General features: G+C 44.1%; 1 long non-coding RNA gene across 1 annotated transcript; it reads left to right on the top strand.

Annotated features, from left to right (window-relative positions):
• The first annotated feature begins 858 nt into the window (after positions 1–858).
• Positions 859–4,277, top strand: LOC144167691 (uncharacterized). The gene is made up of 4 exons (XR_013322092.1): positions 859–1,335; positions 2,361–2,442; positions 2,903–2,998; positions 3,649–4,277. It is a non-coding gene; the product is annotated as an uncharacterized LOC144167691 (long non-coding RNA).
• Positions 4,278–8,979: the final 4,702 nt, after the last annotated feature.

Genomic DNA, 8,979 nt, shown 5'->3' with positions numbered 1-8,979 from the left:
AATGTATACCAACTGCCTAGCTGTCAAGCGTATTGCATTTTAACCCAAGTAGCCCTTCGGGTCATTACAGGTACAGGCACCCTGGAAATACCACTTGAAGATCGGTGCAAGTTCTTGATGGATCCACTCCCACAACGCATCTGGACGAAGAAAAAATGTAAGTTGGCGATTCCTTTTTACTAATAGCCGAGGAAGAAACCACCGATCAGAACACTTACTGAAATGAAAAACTTTTCGGCTTCCACTTGGAATCCTTGTCCAAAATGAAACTGCCTGTACGAAGGGGGCAGGCGGATGCTTTAGAGAACGTGTTGCTGGGCGTGTTGGTTGAGGTCTAAAAACATACTGAGTGGCGCAAATACACAACACACAAGAAAGAAGACACGGACAGGCGCTACACTTCCAACAGTTTAATAGCAACGACCGCAAAGTACATATATACACAAATCCCGACATGCGCAATAGAGATGCCCACAGCGTCAACGCAAGAATTTATGTAAAAACCGCCCCTCGTCTTTGTACAATATCACCGAAGTGTCACTGACGCAGTCACTTCCCTTCAATCTGATACGATGCGCCTCGAGCAATTCTCGGGCCTTCTGAAATCTGCTCTTTTCCCAGTATCTTTGTCTCAGAAAATCGTAGCTCACACTTTGTGCAGGAACCGCAATGCCCTGTTAAATGTGTGCCATTATTAGATTTTAAATTTTGCGCATGCTCCCTTAGGCGGTCGTTCAAACATCTCCCAGTTTGGCCGATGTAGGACTTTCCACAGGTGATGGGGATTTCGTAAACCACCCCTACACTCTAATCCTGGTAACCCATAATGTAACTTCTAAACGGAAGTAACCTATAAAATAAAGGTTACAACGGATTCATTTTGATGTTTTCTTTATCCCAGTCCGTTCTAAGGGTTACAAGCGTGAGGTTAAAAGCGATTTATAGGTTACAATAATGATTTATAGGTTACATCAACAAAATCTGACATGTAACCTCTACGTTGTAACCTATAAAACGCCCTGTAACCTCTAAGAGATGCTCGTCGCGCCTTCTCTCCCGGCGGCCGTTGATTTCTCCGTTGCATGACGGGATATAGAGAAATGGCGGCGCCGGCAGGCCCGGTGGCCGCGTTTTCGCGCCACTCGAGCCTTTTAACCGCTGTGATACCCCTACGATGAAGCGAGGATTGCTGTTACAAGACTCATTTGTCGGCGTGAGTCGCGGAGGCTGCGGCGAGCCATTTGTGACTGGCAGCGCTTCACGGCCCGTTCTTCTACGACCAGCATCAAGTTCGCATGTTGGACCAATGCCCCGGCGCCAGTGAAAGCGAACTCGGTGAGTATATTCCCTTAACGGTTTTCGTGCTTTCATTGGATGTATCTTTTGGCTGGGGACTTTTCAATTTGAAATTGCAGCATTCGAGAGGGATTTTCGTTACCTGACTGGTTGCTTCGCTGGACGTCCGCGACGGCAATTGAATGAACTCACGGGCTTGCGTTCGTTGCGTCAGACTAGAGCGGACGATCGGGAAAGCACAGATAACGGCGCCCGTGACCTGCTTTCTGCTCTGCGCGCGCCTTCGTCATGTGTTGAGCGTTTTGTTTACGCTGTTCGCTGCATCGGGCGCACTTGACGAGTTATTGGCCCATGTAATTGTCAGGTAGCTCTGTTTGAATAATTGAATTTTTTCCCATTAAAGTCTTATATTATCGCGCTATTCTCTGGGTATTATCATTTTGTTTCAGCCGTCGGGAAATGTTCATTTTTCTCGCTGCATATATTCGGAATGGTGTCTAGTTTATTGGTCTTGTAGTAATATATCCGGATAAACACAAGGTGTGTGCTACAGAAAAGTAGTCCACTTAATGCTGCCCGAAATTTCTAAACTCACTTTTGTCCAGCACAAGCCTCTTTTTTGTGAAAGTTTGCCTTACGGCACTATAAAACGTTTTCGTATGTACAACACTCCTCATTTTTTTCATTCTTTTCCTTGAGTGGGTAAATTTGGTGTTAGACATTTTGAGACAGCGGGTCATTTACACCATGTTAAGTGGTTTATTATTCTCATTCGCACAAATCAGTCGTTTATTTATTCGCGTGGTATTGCAGGGCAAATGATTGTCTCGCGTGATCCTAGTGTAGTGCAGTAAAGCGACTTTACAGAATGGTGGTATGTATGAGCCAGCATGCAGGCTGCTTGATTGTTGTTTTTTGATGATACAGAAATTGTGACGAATTACACAGAGACAGGTGCAGGTGTAAAAATGGGTTCTGCACCCCCATCGGATCCTGGCTGTTCAAAAAGTGTGGTTGCATCTGGCTATGCTATGACTGATTAGCACTACTGTTTTTTCTTGCAGGCAGTGTTCCTTGAGCTGACAACCATGACTCCCCTGCGTATGACACAAGTTGAAATGAAGTCTGATTTCAGCGGAAACAACGGTATGAAAATGCAATAACTAAAACACATTCATTCAAATATTCTTTGTAAAGATGGCACCCAGGCCTGCACAGACAAAAGTATGATTCACTTGTAAAAATGCGAGGCCTTTCTTCAAGTGTTATGATGTTATATTTCGTATCTTATATTGCCTCATGTTTAGTGACTCTTTCTATCAGTTCGTTACTACATGAACGTTATGAATTCACATAACGATTTCCTCAGCATGGAGCTTTGTAGTTTTTCAGCAACTCTAGCTATTCTATAAGATGCGTGGTTTTGCAGAGCCAACAAGAACTCTTTTTCTAAAATAGCTCTGTAAGAAATCTCCAGTTGTTAGTGAGTGCTTGTGCTGTGTTCTTTTTTTCGTCTTGTCAAGTTTGAAGTGTTCTTTCATTATGAATGTATACCAACTGCCCAGCTCTAAAGCCTATTAAATTTTAACCCAAATAACCATTCGAGTCATTACAGGTACAGACCTCCTGGGAATGCCACTTGAAGATCGGTGCAAGTTCTAGATGTATCCTTTCCCACAACACATCTGGACGAAGAAAAAATGTAAGTTGGCGATTCCTTTTTACTGATAGCCGAGGAAGAAACCACCGATAAGAACACTTTACTTAAATGAAAAACGTTTCGGCTTCCACGTGGGATCCTTGTTCAAAATGAAACTGCCAGTACAAGGGGGGGGGGGGGGGGGAGGATGTTTAAGTACAGCCAAAAATGTGACGCAGGTGGCGTCAGCATCGTGAAAGCACGTTTCCTGGGTTTAGTGCGACGTTCGCTCTGTTGCGTCTACTAGTGATTCCACATGAAGGCGCGGAAACGTTTTTGTTTTCTCTTTTGCAAATGTATGTCAGTTTTAGCCCAAAGTTTCTGCCTGTTCTGGGTGAGCATGCAGAAACATTTCGCGAGATAAACTGGAACACGGCACGATTAAAATTCGGGAAGGTTGGCCGGTATGATTATAGTGGCTTCGCGTTGTTCTGAACAATGCGGCCAAATCGCTCTGTGTAACGATTACTGAAATGATGTGAAATTATTAGGAAAGGCCGTAAATCACTCCTCTGGTGTGGCCTTTCATTTCATTCTCTGGTCTCCGTCTTCATTTTCGTGCAATATATTTTTCGTACTTCACATGCCTGTGGTTTGGTGTGAGGGGCTTATGGTTGCACTGGATTTTGTTCTTTTTCTGAAATTTTCTGTAGATGGCTCTTCAAGGTGGGGAAATCCAAGTGACGGCCCCTCACATATATACCCCCATCTGCGGCAGCAGGGAACAAGATGACCGCGGAAAATCTTCAGCGTGCCCTGATTTTGTGCCTGCTTGTGTACTACGTAAATTGCGAAGCTTATCTCTGAATTTTTCCAAGCGCCTTTTTTCGTGCAGGAAATTATAGATACCATTTAAAGTTTGTCCAAAAGACAGATTGCAATCGGCCTAGAAACTTGTTAGTGCTGCATAAAAAACGATAATTTGGCGTGGGAATCACAACTAAGGTGGAACTGTAAAGAGGAACCTAAGAGGGAAGTGTAAAGATGGATTCGTAAAGGCGAGTGAATTCCAAGTGTAATATTAGACTGAGTGAAACGGAGAATGTAGGGAACATAGCCATAAACACTGCTTTGTATGAAAAAGTGAATTTGTAATAAATGTTCTTTCTACTTTCCCACATTCTGCGTTTTTTCTGTGGGGAACCATGACAACAACACTGTACTGGGAAAGTGCACCCCTGAGAACCACCTTATAAATGTAGCTCAAACTCGAATTCGTCTGAAATTGTTCAATGGCAGTATCCAAACAATTCGGAATGCTTTGCATACATCCGTGCAAATATTGAGGTAAAGAATTTGTATATTTGGCCATGTTTGTGAAGCTGTTCACGCAACATTTATTAAATAGGTTAAATAAGGATATATGAATAAACCGAATTTTACCTGGAAGTCTAAATCAATATAGGAAACACCAATTCGCCCAGGAGTCCGCACTCGTCCAATACTCATTAAGGAACGATAATAACGTTGGGGTGGTTCGCAGCTTTGCTTTTTAATAAATAGCCCACAGGTGTTTCATAATAATAAATGTGAATGTTCAAAACTACCGATGCGAAACTTCTGGAAATGTGCTCCTGTTAAATGCGCAAATATGTGTTCATGTACTGCAATTCTCTTTTGATAATCATGGCCTAGGTTGTCAGACAAGAATTTTTGGCTTAAGGCTATGTTATCATAACTTTGGCGTCCTTTTGAAGTATGCTATCAAGTGCATCTTTCCACTCAAGCTTGGTTTCACTAAAGCCTAATGTTGTTTAACTAAAGCTCAATTTAGCAAAAGACCTATCATGCATGTTTGATACCGGTTTCTTAAACGGCACAAAGCTGATGCAAACATCAAATTTAGTTATGCCTGTTTATAGGACTTCAGCGTTGCCAATACTCACGAAGATTTTTGGGTGACAACCTGGGTAACGATTATCGAACAGGTAATGCAATGCATATATATTAAGAGAACATTTTCAAGCTTTTTGGCACTGCTGTTTTAGGAATTATAAAAGTAATTTCTCTTTTAGCCCCAGCCGTGTGGCCGGCAGTTTATTCAAGGGACGAAGAAAAGACACCCGACGCAAAAGTTTAGACGGCGCAATGGACAGCATGGTCGCAGATATCTTCCACTAACGCAATGTTTGTTTACCACGCGGGAAAGGCGCCTTGGGGGTGTCGCCACAGCGGCGCCGGCGAAAGCGTGCCTGGCGCGCAACATCACACCTTCCAATTTGTGTGGCCTTGGACGGCGGTAGATGTAACTTATATAAAGGTATACATGCTGAAAGCTGCAAAGTAACCCATAACTCCGTAACCCTTACGTGTATACGTATATAAAGGTTACGAAGATATAGGTTACATTTGTACCTTATAAATTATAGGTTACAAAAATTCGAAAATGTATACCTCTATTAAGGGTTACCCAGCTTAGAGTGTACGGCGCAATCAACGAACGGCTTCTCATGTCGTTTTTCGCAGGCTCTCTTTTTGCTAGTAGTAGCAATGCGAGAGCAAAGTTGGCCGGGCTTACTCGGATCAGAAAAAACGACAGGGACACCGTACCTCGTCGCGACCTTTTTTAGGTTATGCGACACATTGTGTAGGTACGACACCACTTCAGGCTGCTTGTCATTTCTTAGCTGCGCTTTAGTCCTTGGCTTACTACCCTTCACTTTTTAAGTGCGTGCACTTTATAAGCGACCCCAAACCATCCACCGCCGGCGGCGGCGGCGGCGGCGTCGGCGTCCGCAGTGCTCCTCTATATTTAAAAAAGAAACAGCATCCGGCGCCAGGTTTCGATCCGAGGACTTTGCGGCCGCAGCGCGACGCTCTACCGACCAAGCCACGGACGCGACGTGATATCAGCGTTAGTGACGCGCCTTATATCTTTAACGCATTCAAACTACGTCGTCAGCGGCGTGCGTTGGCGACTCAGCGGCGTTATAGCGGCTTGATAACTGCGTGGTGTACACGTGATACTACAAACCCGATGGAAGAGATGGAAGAGAAGGCGGCGAGGCGGTGGGCTGCGGGGGCCGAGCGCAAGCGCCGCAAGCGGGCCGACAACCGTGCATTCGCACTTTCACATTCTCCCCCTCGGGGAAATGCGGGGGAATTTTTTGAAGGAGGGTTTCGGCCACCGCATTCACGACCGACAGAGGGAAGCCAGCCGACAAAAGTTGCTTCACCTGATGTTCAAAACTCGACTGCATCATGTGTGCCCACGATTTCCTCAAGGCAGATTCCAGGCAGAAACTGGCAATGGCCCGCTTAACTAACTTAGAGTGTGCCGAGTCATACGGTAGCAGTTCTTTTCGAAACCGAGGTGAAAAGGACCAACACACATGCCCCTGCAACACCTTAATATTCAGGTCTAAGAACTGGATGGCACCATCATGCGGCAACTCATGAGTAAAAGTCAGGCCTTTTCCAAGGCGCTTAAAATCGTCTAAAACACATTTCACCACGTCAGGTTGCGTCACAGAACCCCGTTTGCTAAAAACAATTAAAAAATCATCTACATATCTAAAAACCTTCAACACTAAAAGAGGATAAAAACACGCTCCAGTGCCTGGTCTATCTGTGCTACGAATATATTACAGAGGATAGGGGCGAGGCACGAACCAATACAAATACCCTTTTTCTGCACATACAGGCGCTTGTCAAATGATGTGAATGTGCTGTTAAGATATGCCTCTAACAAGGTTAAAAAGTTGTGAACCGTCATGACACCTTCCAGGTGTGTGGCCTTGGACGGCGATAGATGTGATTTATATAAAGGTATACATGCTGAAAGCTGCAAAGTAACCTATAACAAAGTAACTCTTACGTGTATACTTATATAAATGTTACTATGATATTGGTCACTTTTGTACCGTTAAATTATAAGTTACAAAAATTCCAAAATATGCACCTCTATTAGGGGTTACCCAGCTTAGTGTGTACCTTTTGTCTTTTTGTCGCTTTCGACTAAGAAGGATGTTGCTGGCGCAACCAACATTTCGTTGTCTTTAGAGGACCCTGAAGAAAGCTTGAACGTGCAAGGGCACTGAGCGGACCGGCTGACAGATTTGATTTTTGGTGGAAAAAAAAAGTATTCGTTTCCTATAGTTTCGTTTTGTTGCATCGCAATCATTGTTTCCCGGAGTGCAAACGTCAGTAAAAGAATATTTTCCTTTGTTTTAACTTAACCTCGGCTCCGTGGCATCTGGATTCTTCTTTTGATAATGTACGTGTTTAATGACGGAGAATGTGCTTCGTGACCTGCATATCTATAGCCGTGTACAAAAGGAGACCCCGATGAAAACGTTCTTTAGACACGCGCGTACGGTAAAATACAGGAGACTTTTATACGGTCAATTGTGAAATTTTACGGCTTATACATACGCGCGATAATTCGTACAGCCGCCCATAACAAAGAAGAGTCACCATCACTCCTGCGAAGATTTCGCCTGGTCTCCAATGCATCCTAGTCTATTGTCACCGCTATTGTTCGGCAATAAAACGGGATATTTTTAGTGTTCCTGGGGACAGTGTTTTAGTTGGGAAATCAACCATCTCCCTCCCCCTACGCTATTCCATACGCATCTTATTTCTCTGCGATCTTTTAATAACAAATTATTACGTCTTGACCGAATATATTACTGAGACCCAAAAGTCGCTCATGCACGTAGAAGGTTGAGTTTCTTACGGAGCTTTGTGTCGGCTCCTTCGAGCCAAATTTTATACAAAGGCAGGAAGGACAAAAAAAAAAGAAGGCAAGAAAAGTAGGGAGGAACTACATTTCTCGTGCCAGGCGAGCACTTTAGGCGGCCTTTCACGTCCTGAAAAAGGCCAGCTTTTGTCTCCTTAGCGGGAAGGCATTTTCCCGAGCAATTTCAACTTTCTTACCACCGTCGTCCGAGCGTGAGGCACTCTTTGTCGGCAAAGACGATATCCGCTGGCCGGCCGAACTTTTTTAAATCAAGACATACCAAATTGGAGATTTTCCATTCCCTTCTCAGTTCCCCGCGCGTGCCAATGACGAGCCATATATAGGGACTTTTTCCCGCGCGTACACCTTGTGTCAGTTATTTTCGGAACGCCGGAAGCTTCCCCGGGATTGTAAGGACGCTGAGGTAACGTGGTTAAAGCCCGAGAATGGAGGAGCCAAATTATAGCGCGAGGAATGAGCAACAGAACACGAAAGTTTTTCACTAGGAATGATTAAGTTTTCAAAGACGTAATTTCTCCGCCCTCGCGAGGCCACCGGTCTGTTCGACATTTTTTTTTTATCCAAGGCACCTTCTCGTTTCCCAAGCAAACGCCAACCATCAGCTACCCGTGATAAAATAGATATTTGAAGAACTTATTCTTTGTCTTATGCTTTTGTCCCCAACGACAAACCCACCTACCACCTGCCACTTTCTTGAAGGTTTTAAACACAGGGGCCCGTTGATGAGCTACTATCAGCTCATATCTTTGCGCATGTCGGTTTGACACAAAATAAAGAACACGTTATGAATATATACCAGTAATAACCTTGGGAAATTGATGTAAACAGCACTTAATAAGAAAAACTGGTTCCCTGCAAAACTGACAATCAATGGGGCGCCGTGTTGAGACTGATGCAGATAAATTCGCGAGCAAAGCGCATTTTGTACTAATTGCTTACCCAACAAATGCACTCATGGCGTTTAATATACATTAACGGTACTGCATAGTTAAGGTGATGTTGATGGTGAGTCTTTCGTTTTGTCCACAGCCTTTCCCATCTCTCGCAAAGTGGACCGCGTTAGTACGCGCTATCACCCGCGGCAACCGGCTTCGCGAGCTCGGCGCCCGTACTGTTCCCCACTTAAAGGAGCCTTGAAGAGAAAATACAACTTCGTTTCATTTGAAAGAACTAGGATTCAGTATCTCACTCAGCTCCATTACAGCCACAAAAGATGTTTTTTTAACGAAAAAAAGCAAGAAGTATTAAAACTTTCAAATTTTGCGCAACAGTGACGGGTTAT

This window comes from Haemaphysalis longicornis, unplaced genomic scaffold (assembly GCF_048455015.1).
Source record: "Haemaphysalis longicornis isolate Haplotype H1 unplaced genomic scaffold, Haemaphysalis longicornis Haplotype H1 scaffold_2, whole genome shotgun sequence".
Lineage (NCBI taxonomy): Eukaryota > Metazoa > Arthropoda > Arachnida > Ixodida > Ixodidae > Haemaphysalis > Haemaphysalis longicornis.
Note: the sequence above shows the minus strand (reverse complement) of the source record. Positions and strands in the feature narration are given on the sequence as shown.